We start from the raw sequence: 17,209 nt of genomic DNA, 5'->3' as shown, positions 1-17,209 counted from the left end.
ATGTTCTGGAAAGTGTCCCTTATGTATTCCTTCGGGGTTACGGTTTCAATAATATTAGTTTCAACATTGATAGGATTACCTGAAATATAATGTTTAATTCTTTGACCGTTCACCACCCTCGGACTTGTGCCTTCGAAGTTGTTGATTTTTATGGCACCCGAACGATAGACCTCCTCGATAACGTAAGGACCTTCCCATTTAGAGAGAAGTTTTCCTGCAAAAAATCTTAAACGGGAGTTGAATAATAACACATAATCACCTATGTTAAACTCACGCTTTTGTATTCTTTTGTCATGCCAACGTTTGACTTTTTGTTTGAATAGTTTGGCATTCTCATAGGATTGGGTTCTCCATTCATCAAGTGAGCTAATATCAAACAACCTTTTCTCACCGGCAAGTTTGAAGTCATAGTTGAGCTCTTTAATAGCCCAATATGCTTTATGTTCAAGTTCTAGAGGTAAATGACAAGCTTTTCCATAAACCATCTTATACGGAGACATACCCATAGGATTTTTATATGCAGTTCTATAGGCCCACAATGCATCATCAAGTTTTTGGACCAATTCTTTCTAGATCTATTAACAGTCTTTTGCAAAATTAATTTGAGCTCTCTATTGCTCAACTCTACTTGACCACTAGACTGTGGGTGATAAGGAGATGCGATTCTATGATTGACATCATACTTAGCAAGCATATTACGGAAAGCACCATGAATAAAATATGAACCACCATCAGTCATAAGATATCTAGGGACTCCAAACCTCGGAAAAATAACTTCTTTAAGTATTTTAATAGAAGTGTTATGATCAGCACTACTAGTTGGAATAGCTTCTACCCACTTAGTAATGTAATCAACAACAACTAAAATATGTGTGTAACCATTAGAGGCAGGAAAAGGTCCCATATAATGAAAGCCCCAAACATCAAATGGTTCAATAACAAGAGAATAATTCATAGGCATTTCTTGATGTCTACTAATATTACCAATTCTTTGACATTCATCACATGACAAGACAAACTTACGGGCATCTGTTGAAGAGAGTAGGCCAATAAAAACCGGATTGCAATACCTTATGTGCAGTTCTGTCTCCAGCGTGGTGTCCTCCATATGATTCGGAGTGACACTTGCGTAGGATCTGTTCCTATTCATGCTCAGGTACACAACATCTAATAACACCATCTACTCCTTCTTTATAAAGGTGTGGGTCATCCCAAAAGTAATGTCTTAAATCGTAAAAGAACTTCTTCTTTTGCTGGTATGTGAAACTAGGTGGTATAAATTTAGCAACAATGTAATTAGCATAATCAGCATACCAAGGAGCAGTACGAGAAGCATTAACAACCGCTAACTGTTCATCAGGAAAGCTATCATCAATGGGCAGTGGTTCATCAAGAACATTCTCTAACCTAGACAAGTTGTCTGCAACGGGGTTCTCAGCTCCCTTTCTATCAATAATATGCAGGTCAAATTCTTGGAGCAAGAGAACCCATCTAATGAGTCTAGGCTTAGCATCTTTATTTTCCATAAGATATTTAATAGCAGCATGATCAGTGTGAATAGTAACTTTGGAATCAACAATATAAGGTCTAAACTTATCACATGCAAACACAACTGCTAAGAATTCTTTTTCAGTAGTAGCATAATTTCTCTGGGCAGTATCAAGAGTCTTACTAGCATACTGGATAACATTTAATTTCTTATCAACTCTTTGCCCTAGAACATCACCTACAACATAATCACTAGCATCACACATAATTTCAAAAGGTAAATTCCAATCAGGTGGCTGAACAATAGGTGCAGTGATCAAAGCTTTCTTAAGTATTTCAAATGCTTCTACACAATCATCATCAAAGACAAAAGGAATATCTTTTTGCAATAAATTAGTCAGAGGCCTAGAGATTTTAGAAAAGTCCTTAATGAACCTCCTATAAAAACCGGCATGACCAAGGAAACTTCTTATACCTTTTATGTCCTTGGGACATGGCATCTTTTCAATAGCATCAACTTTAGCTTTATCAACTTCAATACCTCTCCCGGAGATCTTGTGCCCCAAGACAATGCCTTTGTTAACCATAAAGTGGCACTTTTCCCAATTCAAGACGAGACTAGTGTCTTCGCATCTCTGCAAAACTCGATCTAGGTTGCTCAAGCAATCATCAAAAGAAGATCCATAAACGGAGAAATCATCCATGAATACTTCACAAATCTTTTCACAAAAGTCAAAGAATATAGCCATCATACATCTTTGAAAGGTAGCGGGTGCATTACATAAACCAAAAGGCATACGTCTATAAGCAAAAGTACCAAAAGGGCAAGTAAAAGTAGTTTTTGATTGATCTTCCGCTGATACAGGTATTTGAGAGAAACCAGAATAACCATCTAGAAAGCAGAAATGTGTATGTTTGGATCTTTCTTAGTAGCTTTATTTAATTTACGGAAATCAATTACCATCCTATAACCTGTAATAATTCTTTGCGGAATCAATTCATCTTTATCATTAGGAACAATAGTAATACCTCCTTTTTTAGGAACACAATGGACAGGGCTTACCCATTCACTATCAGCAACGGGATAAATTATACGTGCCTCGAGGAGCTTCAATATCTCATTTCTTACCACTTCTTTCATCTTAGGATTTAATCTTTGTTAATGATCTCTAACTGGTTTGGCATCTTTTTCCACTTTAATTTTGTGTTGGCATATCATCCAGAGTATATCCAATAGTAGCACGGTGCTTCTTCAGAGTTTTCAATAATCTTTCCTCTTCCTGCTCTGAAAGGTTAGCACTAATAATAACATGATATATCTTCTTTTCATCAAGATAAGAATATTTAATATTATCAGGTAATGGTTTTAGTTCAAACATGGGATCATCCTTGGGTGGAGGAGGATCCCCTAAAATTTCAACAGGTAAGTTATGTTTCAGGATAGGTTCCTATTTGAGGAATGCCTCATCTATTTCCCTTCTTTCTTTCATAAACATATCATTTTCATGGTGTAGTAAATATTGTTCTAACGGATCAGTAGGAGACATGGCAATAGAAGCAAGACCAATTATTTCATCTTTACTAGGTAATTCTTTATCATGGGGTTGTCTACGAAATTTAGCAAAATTAAACTCATGAGTCATATCATCCAAGCCAATCGTAACAACATCCTTTTCGCAATCAATCTTAGCTTTAACAGTGTTCAAGAAGGGTCTACCAAATATAATGGGACGAAAGTCATCTTGAGGGGAAGTAAGAACAAGAAAATCAGCAGGGTATTTAACCTTCCCACACAAGACTTCAACATCTCTAACAATCCCAATTGGTGAAATAGTATCTCTATTAGCAAGCTTGATAGTAACATCAATATCTTCTAACTCAGCGGGTGCAATGTCATGCATAATTTCTTTATATAAATCATAGGGTATTGCACTAGCGCTAGCACCCATATCACATAAGCCATGGTAACAATGATCTCCTATTTTAACAGAAATAACAGGCATGCCTACAATAGTTCTATGTATCTTAGCATCTGGTTTTGCAATATTAGCAGTTTCACCACAAAAGTAAATGACATGCCCATCTAAATTATCATCCAAGAGATCTTTAACCATAGCAATACTAGGTTCAACTTTGATTTGCTCAGGAGGTGTATAAGTTCTAGTATTACTCTTACGAACAACAGTCGAAGTTTGAGCATGATCCTTTATCCTAGCAGGAAAAGGTGGTTTCTCAACATAAGTAGTAGGAATAATAGGATCACTATAAGTGATAGTCTTTCTTCAACTTTAATAGGTGCAACTACCTTTACTTCAATGGGAGGATTATATTTAAACCACTTCTCCTTAGGGAGATCAACGTGAGTAGCAAAAGATTCACAGAAAGAAGCTACTATCTCAGAGTCAAGTCCATATTTAGCTCTAAATCCACGAAAAACATCGGTATCCATAAAAGATTTAACACAATCAAACTTAGGTGTCATACCTGACTCCTTACCATCGTCAGAACCCCAATCTTCAGAGTTGTGTTTAATTCTTTCCAATAAGTCCCATTTGAATTCAATAGTCTTCAACATATAAGAACCAACACAGGAAGTATCGAGCATGGTGCAATCATTGAGAGAAAGCCGAGCATAAAATTTTTGAATAATCATTTCTCTGGAGAGCTCATGATTGGGGCATGAATATAACATTGACTTAAGCCTCCCCCAAGCTTGAGCGATGCTTTCTCCTTCACGAGGCTAGAAATTATATATGTAATTACGATCACGATGAACAAGATGCATAGGATAAATGCATCTTCATAGGACACCCAAAACAGTTGGATATACCTCCTATTTCAGATCCGAAAGCAAAAGTGATTGTTTCTAGAAACGGGTCCTTTCTCGAGGAAAAGTTTCTCTCAAAAGAATTGAGTGGGAGGATGGTAGAGACTTGATGAGGTTACTGAACCATCACTTCAACTAGTGCGTAGCAGGGCACATGAAGTTGTTCCTGTGGCGCCTACACCAGTTGAAGTGGAAGCTGATGATAGTGATCATGAAACTTCGGATCAAGTCACTACGAAACCTCGTAGGTCGACAAAGACGCGTACTACTTCAGAGTGGTATAGTAATCATGTCTTGGAGGTCATGTTGGTAGACAACAATGAACCTACGAGCTATGAAGAAGCGATGGAGGGCCCGGATTCCGACAAATGGCTCGAGGCCATAAAATCCGAGAGAGGATCCATGTATGAAAACAAAGTGTAGACTTTGGAAGAAATACTTGATGGTCGTAAGGCTGTTGGGTATAGATGGATTTTAAAAGGGAAGACAGACAATGATGGTAAGTGTCACCATTGACAAAGCTCGACTTGTCGTTAAGATGTTTTCTGACAAGTTCAAGGAGTTGACTACGGTGAGGCTTTCTCACTCGTAGCGACGCTAAGAGTCTGTTGGAATTGGGTTAGCAGTTACTGCATTATTTATGAAATCTTGCAGATAGGATGTCAAAACATTGTTTTCTCGACGATTTTCTTGAGGAAAGGTTGTATATGATACAACCAGAAGGTTTTGTCAATCCTATAAGATGCTAACAAGTATGCAAAGCTCCAGCGATCCTTCTAAGGACTGGAGTAAGCATCTCGGAGTTGGAATATACACTTTGATGAGATGATCAAAGATTTTGGGTTTATACAAAGTTTATGAGAAACTTGTATTTCCAAAGAAGTGAGCGGGAGCACTATAGAATTTTTGATGAGTATATGTTGTTGACATATTGTTGATCAGAAATGATGTAGAATTTCTGGAAAGCATATAGGATTATTTGAAAAGTGTTTTTCAATGGAAAACCTGGATTAAGCTACTTGAACATTGAGCATCAAGATCTATAAGGATAGATCAAAAACGCTTAATAGTACTTTCAAATGAACACATACTGTAACAAGATTTTGAAGGAGTTTAAAATAGATCAGCAAAGAAGGAGCTCTTGGCTGTGTTATAAGGTGTGAGTATTGAGTAAGACTCAAGACCTGACAACGGCAGAAGAGAGAGAAAGGACGAAGGTCGTCCCCTATGCTTTAGACGTAGGCTCTACAGTATGCTATGTTGTTTACCACACCTGAAGTGTGCCTTGCCATGAGTCAGTCAAGGGGTACAAGAGTGATCCAGGAAAGGATCACAGGACAGTGGTCAAAGTTATCCTTAGTAACTAGTGGACTAAGGAATTTTCTCGATTATGGAGGTGGTAAAAGAGTTCGTCGTAAAGGGTTGCGTCGATGCAAACTTTGACACTAATCTGGATGACTCCGAGTAGTAAACCGAATTCATATAGTAGAGCAGTTATTTGGGATAGTTCCAAATAGCGCGTGGTAGCTGCATCTACAAGATGGCATGGAGATTTCTAAAGCACATACGGATCTGAAAGGTTCAGACCCGTTGACTAATAACCTCTCTCACAAACAAGATATGATCAAACCCCATGGGTGTTGGATTCATTACAATCACATTGTGATGTGAACTAGATTATTGATTCTAGTGCAAGTGGGAGAATGTTGGAAATATGCCCTAGAGGCAATAATAAAATGGTTATTATTATATTTCCTTATTCATGATAATTGTCTATTGTTCATGCTATAATTGTATTAACTGGAAATCGTAATACATGTGTGAATACATAGACCACAACATGTCCCTAGTGAGCCTCTAGTTGACTAGCTCGTTGATCAATAGATGGTTATGGTTTCCTGACCATGGACATTGGATGTCACTGATAACGGGATCGCATCATTAGGAGAATGATGTGATGGACAAGACCCAATCCTAAGCATAGCACAAGATCGTGTAGTTCGTTTGCTAAGAGCTTTTCTAATGTCAAGTATCATTTCCTTAGACCATGAGATTGTGCAACTCCTGAATACCATAGGAATGCTTTGGGTGTACCAAACTTCACAACGTAATTGGATGGCTATAAAGGTGCACTATAGGTATCTCCGAAAGTGTCTGTTGGGTTGGCACGAATCGAGACTGGGATTTGTCACTTTGTGTGACGGAGAGGTATCTCTGGGCCCACTCGGTAATGCATCATCATAATGAGCTCAATGTGACTAATGAGTTAGCCACGGGATCATGCATTACGGAATGAGTAAAGAGGGTTGCCGGTAATGAGATTGAACAAGTTATAGGGATACCGATGATTGAATCTCAGGAAAGTAACATACCGATGGACAAAGGGAATTGTATACGGGATTGATTGAATCCCCGACTTTGTGGTTCATCCGATGAGATCATTGTGGAATGATGACCCACAAGTGTAGGGGATCTATCGTAGTCCTTTCAATAAGTAAGAGTGTCGAACCCAACGAGGAGCAGAAGGAAATGATAAGCGGTTTTCAGTAAGGTTTTCTCTGCAAGCACTGAAATTGTAAGTAATAGATAGTTTTGTGATAAGATAAATTGTAGCGAGTAACAAGCAATGAAAGTAAATAAAGTGCAGCAAGGTGGCCCAATCCTTTTTGTAACAAAGGATAAGCCTGGACAATTTCTTATAATGAGAAAAGCGCTCCCGAGGACACATGGGAATTATCGTCAAACTAGTTTCATCACGTTCATATGATTCACATTCGGTACTTTGATAATTTGATATGTGGGTGGACCGGTGCTTGGGTACTGCCCTTACTTGGACAAGCATCCCACTTATGATTAACCCCTATTGCAAGCATCCGCAACTACAAAAAAAGTATTAAGGTAAACCTAACCATAGCATTAGACATATGGATCCAAATCAGCCCCTAACGAAGCAACACATAAACTAGGGTTTAAGCTTCTGTCACTCTAGCAACCCATCATCTACTTATTACTTCCCAATGCCTTCCTCTAGGCCCAATAATGGTGAAGTGTCATGTAGTCGACGTTCACATAACACCACTAGAGGAAAGACAACATACATCTCATCAAAATATCGAACGAATACCAAATTCACATGACTACTAATAGCAAGACTTCACCCATGTCCTCAGGAACAAACGTAACTACTCACAAAGCATATTCATTTTCATAATCAGAGGTGTAATAATATGCATTAAGGATCTGAACATATGATCTTCCACCAAGTAAACCAATAAGTATCAACTACAAGGAGTAATCAACACTACTAGCAACCCACAGGTATCAATTTGTGGTTTTGGATACAAGAGATGAAGTAGGGTTTGAGAGGAGATGGTGCTGATGAACATGTTGATGGAGATTGACCCTCTCCCGGTGGGAGGATCGTTGGTGATGACGATGGTGATGATTTCCTCCTCCCGGAGGGAAGTGTCCCCGGCAGAACAGCTCTACCGGAGCTCTAGATTGGTCCCGCCAAGGTTCCGCCTCGTGGCGGCGGAGTTTCGTCACGTAAGCTTGCCCAAGATTTTTTTCCAGGATAAAAACCTTCATATAGCAGAAGATAGACACCGGGGGGCACCAAGGGGCCTAGGAGACAGGGGGCGTGCCCAGTAGGGGTGGGCGCGTGCCCCACCCTCCTGGACAGGGTGTGGGCCCTCTGAGGTGTTTCTTCCGCTCAATAATTCTTATTAAATCCACAAATAGGTTTCGTGGAGTTTCAGGTCTTTTGGAGCAGTGCAGAATAGGTTTCCAATGTTTGCTCCTTTTCCAGCCAAAATTCCAACTGCCGGCATTCCCCCTCTTCTTGGTAAACCTTATAAAATAAGACAGAATAACCATAAGTATTGATATATAATGTGTAATAACAGCCCATAATGCAATAAATATTGATATAAATGCATGACGCAAAATGGACGTATCATGGAACATGTGGGAGCCAATATGGGTATCTAGATCCCGCTATTGGTTATTGGCCAGAGAGGTATCTCGGTTATGTCTACATGGTTCCCGAACCCGTAGGGTCTACATACTTAAGGTTCGGTGACGCTAGAGTTGTAATGGGAATAGTATGTGGTTACCGAAGGTTGTTTGGAGTCCCGGATGAGATCCTGTACGTGACGAGGAACTCCGAAATGGTCCGGAGGTGAAGATCGGCATATGGGACGAAGGGTATTGGAGTCCAGAATTGTTCCGGAGGTACCGGGTGACGACCAACGTGTCCGAAAGGGGTTTCGGAGGCCCCAGCAAGCGTTGGGGGGCCTTGTGGGCCAAGGGGAGGGGGCACACTAGCCCACTAAGGGGCTGTGCTCCCCTCCCACCCCATCTCACGTAACCTGGAGAGGTGGGGGCGCCACCCCTAGGGCAGCCGCCCCTCCCGGCTTGGGGGGGAAGTTTCCTAGGGGTGGGGGCGCCCAAACCCATCTAGGGTTTCCCCTGGCCGCAGCCCCCTCCTCTAGATCCATCTAGAGGGGTCGGCCCCCTCTCCACTTTCCCATATATATAGTGAGGGGGTGGGAGGGCAGCCGTACCCTTCCCCTAACGCAGCCCCTCCCTCCTCATACATCTCATCCTCCTCCGTAGTGCTTGGCGAAGCCCTGCTGGAGAACCACGAGCTCCACCACCATCACGCCGTCGTGCTGTCGGAGTTCTCGCTCAACTTCTCATCTCCCCTTGCTGTATCAAGAAGGGACGTCCTCGGGCTGTACGTGTGTTGAACGCGGAGGCGCCGTCCGTTCGACGCTAGATCGGATCTTCTGCGGTTTGAATCGTCGCGAGTACGACTCCATCAACTGCGTTCTTGTAACGCTTCCGCTTAGCGATGTTCAAGGGTATGAAGACGCACTCCCCCCCCTCTCTCTCTCTCCCTCTCTCTCTCGTTGCTAGTCAAATCCGGCGCCCGCACGTTGATGCGCTCAGACGTTTGGCCTCATTGGCATCCACTATTTAAAGGCGGCCACACCGGACAAACAGCCCACCATAACCCCATCCACTCCACATCCTTCTTTTGTGCACCACATCCACCATGACCGTGAGCGAAACGCTGTGTGGGAGAGCCTGTCGACGGAGATGAAGCACGAGATCGCCGCCCTTGTCGCTGCACGGCAGAGCCGCTGTGCGAGACGGATTGAGGTCGGGATGCCGACCAGCTCCCCCGAGGTCTCTGACGACGACGACCCCACGATGGAGACGTGCTCTGACAACGAATCAGCATTGGAGCCCGTGCCGGTGCATGTTGGCTTGACCAAGGAGTAGGCGCATGCGCACTTCAACACGACCATGGCGGAGGAGCAGCCTGCGTCAGCACCGATGTCACTGTTCCAGCAGGTGCATGAAGAGCAGCGATCCTCCTCGAGCAGCACCCGCTGGCGGAAGGCCAGATCAACAGAGAGCAAGTGAGCGAGGAAGCCGCGGCGGCCATGGCCGCGGTGAACTCCAACTTTGTCATCGAGCAGCAGGCGTTTTACGAGGTCGCCAGCGCTCAAGCCGCCGCTCGCAACGCACAGGTGGTGTAGCTGGTTGCGAACACGATGCTGACAGTGCAAGTGACCGCGGACCAGAACACCACCAGTTGCTCGTCCTACGTGCCGCCAAACACTGTTTGGCCGCGTCGGTGGGACGACAACAGTGTTGGTTCCTCCATTTCCATCGTGGACCTCATGTCCATCGGCGACGGATAGGTCGCGGACTCCTCCGAGAATGAGTAGGGCATGGGAGCAGCATGGCCTGGTGTCCCAAGTGGGCCGATCTGTCTCCCATGTTCTATTCTTCCTCAACAGAGACCGCACCTTCACTTCACGAGTCTTGTCACGCCTGCTCATGGAGACGGCAAGGGGGTGGAGCAGTGAGCTGCCTCGCTCATATCCGGCAGGCGGTTTTTATGATGAGGACCCCTCTTCCTGCGCGCCGGATGCCATGGAGAGTGTGGAGAATATGGCGCAAGGAGGATATGGGGAGTCGAGGTGTGGTGCGGTTCTTGCCGGCGTATAGCCATAGACGGTGGACGCGAAGAGTCAACCAGCGTTGTGTTTAATGTCGTCTGACTCGCGAACTGATGTGTGGCCGGAGTAGGTTTCTCGGCATACATGCGACTTTAATGGTGGCAGACAAGGACGCGTGTTTAACTGGACATGCAGCGGCCGACGCGCCGCTTCAATGTCAGCGCTAGTGAGAGGTTCCGTCTACTCTGGGCCGTTGTCAGTGCGGAGCGGTCGCTCATACCGGCATAAATGCGGGTAGCTGGAGCCGAACGAGAACACGTCTGGATCCGCTTGGTGGATGATTAGGGCCGGTTCAGCGTTGGAGATGCCATTATTTCAGCCACAAAACGAGTAGTTTCTCCCCACGTGTAAATAACACTCCCCCACTTCTTGAGTTGGTTGACCAACACATATACATTGACCAGATATGAGATAGATTCACTTTCTTATTCCCTCTCATCAAATCAAATTATACATAGAATGGAGAACAGCAGGTCTAGTCAGACGGACAGACATAAGGGAAATGTTTAAAAACAGGCGGATGATTTGTTGGTTTGATCAGCCGCCTCCGGGGCCGTTCGATCGCTGTGGCGCCGAAGCCTCTTTCTAGCCGCATGCAAAGTCAGCCCACCTACGTGACCGCGTAGCCCTCGTAGTAGCTAGACGCGCGCCTGATTTTTTTTCTTTTCTTTTTGCCGTGGTTGCGTTCCGTGACTGTCTAACAGTCCGTTCTACTTGTACTTTCTCACGCAGTGTTTAGCCATGTAGCTATGCATGTATGTGATGCTATAAATAATCTTAATAGAAAGCACTTAGCAAGCAGCAAACAAAGATTCCATAGCATCATATTCTTGATGTTGAATGTGGGTATTTGTTGGATTTTATCCTAGCAAGCTCATGGTGTCATGGTTGCTTGGATATAGCAATGCTTAGGGTAGTATCCTTAATTTCGCAAAAAAAAAGGGTAGTATCCTTATGCCGCCGCTGCTGCCGCAGTAGCATAGATATCATTGCATCATCATCGGAGCAGCCGAGCTACCATCGTAGCATCGTCAAAACAGCCATACCGTGTTCGTAGCCACGGTACGAAAGCACGCCGTCGCAGCATCGTCGAAGTAGTCGGGCCTTTGTTGGATTATCGTTGTGGTCATCGAAGCAAGCCGTCGCAGCACCACCGTGACCGTTCGAAGCACGTCGTCATTGCGGTTCGTCGCATCATTGCCACAACTGTTAAAGCACGCCATCGCAACATCATCGAAGCAGCCGGGTTGCCGTCGTAGCATCACCGCAGCTACCGAAGCACTCATTGTGACCGTCAAAGCATGTTGTCACAACATCCTTGAAGCGCCGGGTTGCAGTCATAGCATCACCACAGCTATCGAAGCACTCGTCGTGGCCTTCGAGGAATACCGTCGCAACATCCTTGAAACAGACGTGTTGCCTTCGTAGCATCGCCGTAGCTACCGAAGCACCCATCATGGCCTTCGAGGAATACCGTCGCAACATCCTTGAAACAGACGTGTTGCCTTCGTAGCATCGCCGTAGCTACCGAAGCACCCATCATGGCCTTCGAGGAATACCGTCGCAACATCCTTGAAACTGACGTGTTGCCTTTGTAGCATCACCGCAGCTACCAAAGCACCCGCTATGGCCGTCGAAGCCTGCTCTCGCAACATCCTTGAAGCAAACATGTTGCCAATGTAGCATCGCCGTGGCTACCGAAGCACCCGTCGTGGCCGTCGAAGCATGATGTCGCAACATCCTTAAAGCAGACAAGTTGTCGTCGTAACATCGCCGCATCCGTCGATGCACACCGCGGCCATCAAAGCGTGTCGTCGCAACATCCTCGAAGCAGCCGGGGTGATATTGCAGCATCACCACGGCCACTGAAGCACGCCCTCGCGCCATCGCGGCGACCGTCGAAGCATGTTGTGCCCTCGCGCCATCGCGGTGACCGTCGAAGCATGTTGTTGGAACATCGTTGAAGCGGACAGGCTTTCGTCGCAGCATGCCTCGTAGGATCGCTGCCGCTATCGAAGCAGTCGGGCTGCCGCCGTCCAGCGTCCCAGCACTGCTCACGCTCACACACTACGCCCACAACAACTAGACCACCATTGGATGGTCACCTGTGTACGTTCTTTTCTTTTGGATGTATTGCCATGCAGAGTTGACGTATGTGTGTGAGTGCAAAAAACGTGTGGCCCAACCCAGCCCATCTCACGTGATGCGTCCGTCAGCGGGGCAGTACTGCAGCGGGGAAGTTGGGACCGTTCGATAGGCTGGATCGCAAGGCTGGCTAGGCGGCCTAAATTCAGCAAATATCATCCGGATGACGCGTAGCAGTGGCCCAGACATAAGCGTGTTTCGAAAAAAGTCACATAGCAACTGATAGTGAAAGGTAAAACGCTCCCAGCAGAGCCAAGGCATCAATCTCGAGCAAAACCGGCGTCCGGTTTCAGATTACAGCAGTGCGCGCAGCGGCGCATGTCGTTCTTCTCCGGTCAGCGACGATACATACGTAGTGACATCCTACGCAGGGAACGTGCCGTCCGTTCGCGCGGCGGCGGCAAAGGTGACTTGCCTTCGTTGCCAACCTCGTTCCTGAAGTGGCCAATGACAAAAGCCTTTTCCCCTATCGTGCAGTTTCCATTTACTTTCCCATTTTTTACGGCGTAGTCAGCGACTCGGCATTGGTAGGTCCTTCATGCTGCTGTCTTAATTAAGCTTCCTAGAAGGCAGGATTAAGCCCCTCTGATAAATTACCGAATGCAGTTTATAATCTGACACGCAGCATAAGGAGATATGAGACGGCTGCGCCAACCTGCAGGCGGGGGATTAGATTATTTGCCGCGCTTTATTAGGGGTTTGATTATTAGCGGTGCGGAGAACTGAGCTACTCAGTTGACAAGGCGTGAGAGTTCGCAGCCAGCCCACCAGATTTCAAGTCTCGGCTTGAACATTTGATGCTTATGGAGTTTTTTTCTATAAAAAATGCAAAGGCTAGTCTAGCCCGGATTGGTCTTGTTTTTATTATTATTAGCTGTGCGGATGATAAGATGAATTGATGATGAAAAAGAGTAGCCTGATCGGTCATCTCCCCGGCTGCTGCAATGGCATACGGAACCGGTAAACACAGCCTTGGTTCCTTCTGCGCTAAGTATTTAGATATGTACGAGTCATTGTCATACATATCCACTGCCCACTGTACTGGCGTATACATGTGTCGCACCGCTCCACCTTATCAATTTTCAGTATACCTTGTGTCAATTGTGATGTTTTCCAGGACCGAAATGCAAATATGCAAATATATGTATTCCCTCCCTTTCTTGGTCTGTGTATAAAATTTATCTAAAATCAAACTTCGTAAAGTTTGATCAGCTGTATAGGGAAAAAAAATCAGTAGTCGTAATACAAATTCGATATCATTAGATGCATCATGAAATTAATTTTCATACTCCTACTATATACCTTTAGTATTGTAAATAAATTGGATAAACTTTATGCAGAATTCAAACAAATTTTATATGCGGAGTAAAAATATGAGAGTACATACCATAGCTAGACTGGCAGTGTCGCTTCGAGACAAAATGCGGTAGCACGCACGTCGCTGACAACCAACAACGCGTGAGTACCTAGTCATCGTAGTACATCCTCTGTCTGAAAACAGTATGCATGTATCCATCGTATTCTGTATTGGTATTCGCCCATTCGGTTGCTTACGGAGCCACAGTGATGCGCGCGTACAGGCCCTGTGAGGCTGTGACGTAACACTGGACCTTTCAGCGGGCACAGTCAAGGGAAAATGACATGCATGCACGTACAACTCACTGAGCACAACAAGTTGCTACATATTTCTTCGGCATAATACAACCACTTGTGTAGCAAGACCATCCCACTAGCCATGCAATTTGAGAAAAACGCTCGTTAAACTTCACGTTTGTTTGGGTTAAATTAGCGCGCTGCTGCGTCAAAGTCGCCGAATGGCAACGAGACAAATTTGTTCAGTTGAAATTGAAACCATGAGCAACTAGATGAATCAACGGTCGCAACTGCCGGGGAGCCTGCCGTTGGAAGCGGAGCCGAGGAAATTGCCGGGGAGGGACGTACGTGATCTCGAAAAGAGGGATGCGTCAAGGTCGGACAGTCAAACGAGATGAAATTACTTATGCAAAAGGATAGTGTACAATATATGGAGGTGGACAGTACCCACCGTAGATGTATACTATGTCAATGAAAACAAATGTGAGCAACCAACCCTTGGTAGGTTATTATAAGAGTTAGGTAGGGTTGAATAGGTAGAGAATGGATGAAGTTGCTGAGAATGTCAAGACTTGCGTGTAGTTGAACAAACTCTTTTGATTCAACAAGGCACGCCATGTGTGATCAATAAATAACAACCGGAAAGCAAATTTACTAGTACTACCAAGTTTTTCTTTAACTGCCCTCGTTTCAGAAAAGCTTTCTTTAACTAATCGCTCGCTATTAAGTATTAAATGTATACTTTTGGAGGATTGGATCTGATATCACCATCACATGTAGATGTAGGCATGTAGTACAACCTAATACAAACAAATGTGCACGCTCAAAAAGCACAAAGCACACATGCTCACTGTGCCAAAAGCTATCAACCTTTTTATTTTCATGTTCTCTCTCTCCTTTTTTTTTTTGCGATGGACTCCTTTTGAGAGAATCACGAGGCTATACATGACATGAAGTAGAAATACTGTACTATACCCTAGGAAGTAAGTACTCCCTCTGTAAATAAATATAAGAGTGTTTAGATAACTAAAGTAGTGATCCAAACGCTCTTATATTTCTTTACAGAGGGAGTACTAGGTACGATTTACGAAAAAACCTTTCGTTCCCGGATACAAGTGCTCCTAGTGGTTAAAATAGTTTTTTGATATATATTTTTTTGTCAAAAACACCAAAAAAATCGAGCTGGATTACTATTTTTGAAATACATATAATAGGCTTGGCCCTTTCGATCTTTCCGATTGTTGTTTCTTGAATTTTGGTTGTAATTTCTTAAGTATTGATTTAAATTATACTTTTGTGTTTAGTGATGTAAAAGCTCATTTTCTCATTAATAAGAAGACTATATAGGAGAGATGGCCGTGTGGTTGCACCTGAAGTAATCTACATGTCGATATTAATATATTCCCTTTATCGGAAAAAATGTAATCTACATGTTTGTTGAACTGATAAATTGCCATGAAACAATTTAAATGGTTGCGAGAAGTTTGGTTGTGTTTCTATAGATTTGAATTTGCTTTTACAATCCCTATAGCTTGGTTTTTTTTGTACAACATGCCATTCTAATTTTGATTTTTTTTTGTGCAATGGTAAAGAACATCATAACATGCATGACTGATGTTTTTGACGGTTTTCTACAATGATATGGAAGTTTAAAAAATATTTCCCGTACCAGGTATTTGGTGCTTGAGAGCCAAAACATTGCACCCTAATGGATCGTAGTGATTTGTGTTTCTTGGTGAGAAAACCGAGTAAACGTGTGGATCATAGTGGGAAAATATCCATGGATCCTAGACCCAGTTTATATGGGGAGTAAATTGTGTTTGCTCCCGCCACCCGTTGAGTTCAATATCGGTGAGCATGCATAAGATGCCCCAATCCAAGTATCCTCTTAGGAGGCTAATCAAACCTATAGCTATAATATTTATAAAATGGAAAAGTGTATATTATGTTCAAAATGTTGGAAACAATTCATACTTGTATCATAATAAAATAAAAATAAATAACAACATCAGATATAGGCATGTAGTACAACTTGATAAAAACAAACATGTCCGTAGAAAAGCACAAACAACACAAGATGCTCTCATAAAATCTCCCCCTTCCCTTCTTTTCTTCTCATAGACTCGAGCATGAAAATTTGGGGTTATGCCAATAGTCATATGGTTGTTTTTTTAAATTCTGTGGCAACACAAATTTCTTACCAAATGAATATTATTTCTCTTATTTCTTCTTCTCATTTAGCACACATGAGCTCGCCATAGGTTGAGGGGCAAAGGCTTGAGCGGTTAGGGTTATGTATGGGGTGTTAGCAATTACCGAGGAATAACTGGATGTCCCCGTATTTAGTGAGATGTACGACCAATGGACATGCTGATGGTGGTGGTAGCTAGCTAGTTAGGACAGAGCAACGAGATGAAGCTGTAATTATGCCGGTCATAGGCGGCCGGTGGGGTGGAGCTATGGATGGGTCGATAAGTAGTGAGAGGAGACAACCCATACATTAGAAAAGGCAGGGGAGCTGATGGTGGATCTTGTATGGAGGAACCACCGTAGACGTAGAAGAAGGTAGCGAAACAGTGGTGATCCAACATTCACTCGGATGGGCGATGGAAGAGAAAGGGATGGTGACAATGAATGTGTTGATTGGAGGGGTAAGGTAAGGCATTGCCCCCAATGACATCAAGTCTAGGACGGTGACACACGTGGTGGTAGAAGATGGTGTGCTGGTGCCTTGGATGATCGGTGCTGAAACTCTACTAACTATTGATGGTCAAGAATGGGGTTGAAGGATGGAGGGCAAATATGTGACGCGGTCATCGCAGCTAAAAAAGTGCCATTTTGTGTGAAGGAATGGCATGACGAACACTATCTCGAGCAGGTGATTACACCAACAAAGTAATCCATGTGATGGCTTCCCCCAGATGCGTGTTGGATTATGGCAAATGCAGACAGAGCGCTATCTAAGGATGGATCCATAGGTGCTAGGGGTGCAATTCTTCGGGATCATCATGGCTCATTCATCGCCAGAGTGTACTTTTTTCTGTTGTCCACCACAGAAACAGAGCTAGCAGAGTTGCATGCTTCCAGCGAGTGGTGAACCTGTCGGTCGAGGTTGGGGGGG

Source organism: Triticum dicoccoides, chromosome 3B (assembly GCF_002162155.2).
Source record: "Triticum dicoccoides isolate Atlit2015 ecotype Zavitan chromosome 3B, WEW_v2.0, whole genome shotgun sequence".
Classification (NCBI taxonomy): domain Eukaryota; kingdom Viridiplantae; phylum Streptophyta; class Magnoliopsida; order Poales; family Poaceae; genus Triticum; species Triticum dicoccoides.
Note: the sequence above shows the minus strand (reverse complement) of the source record.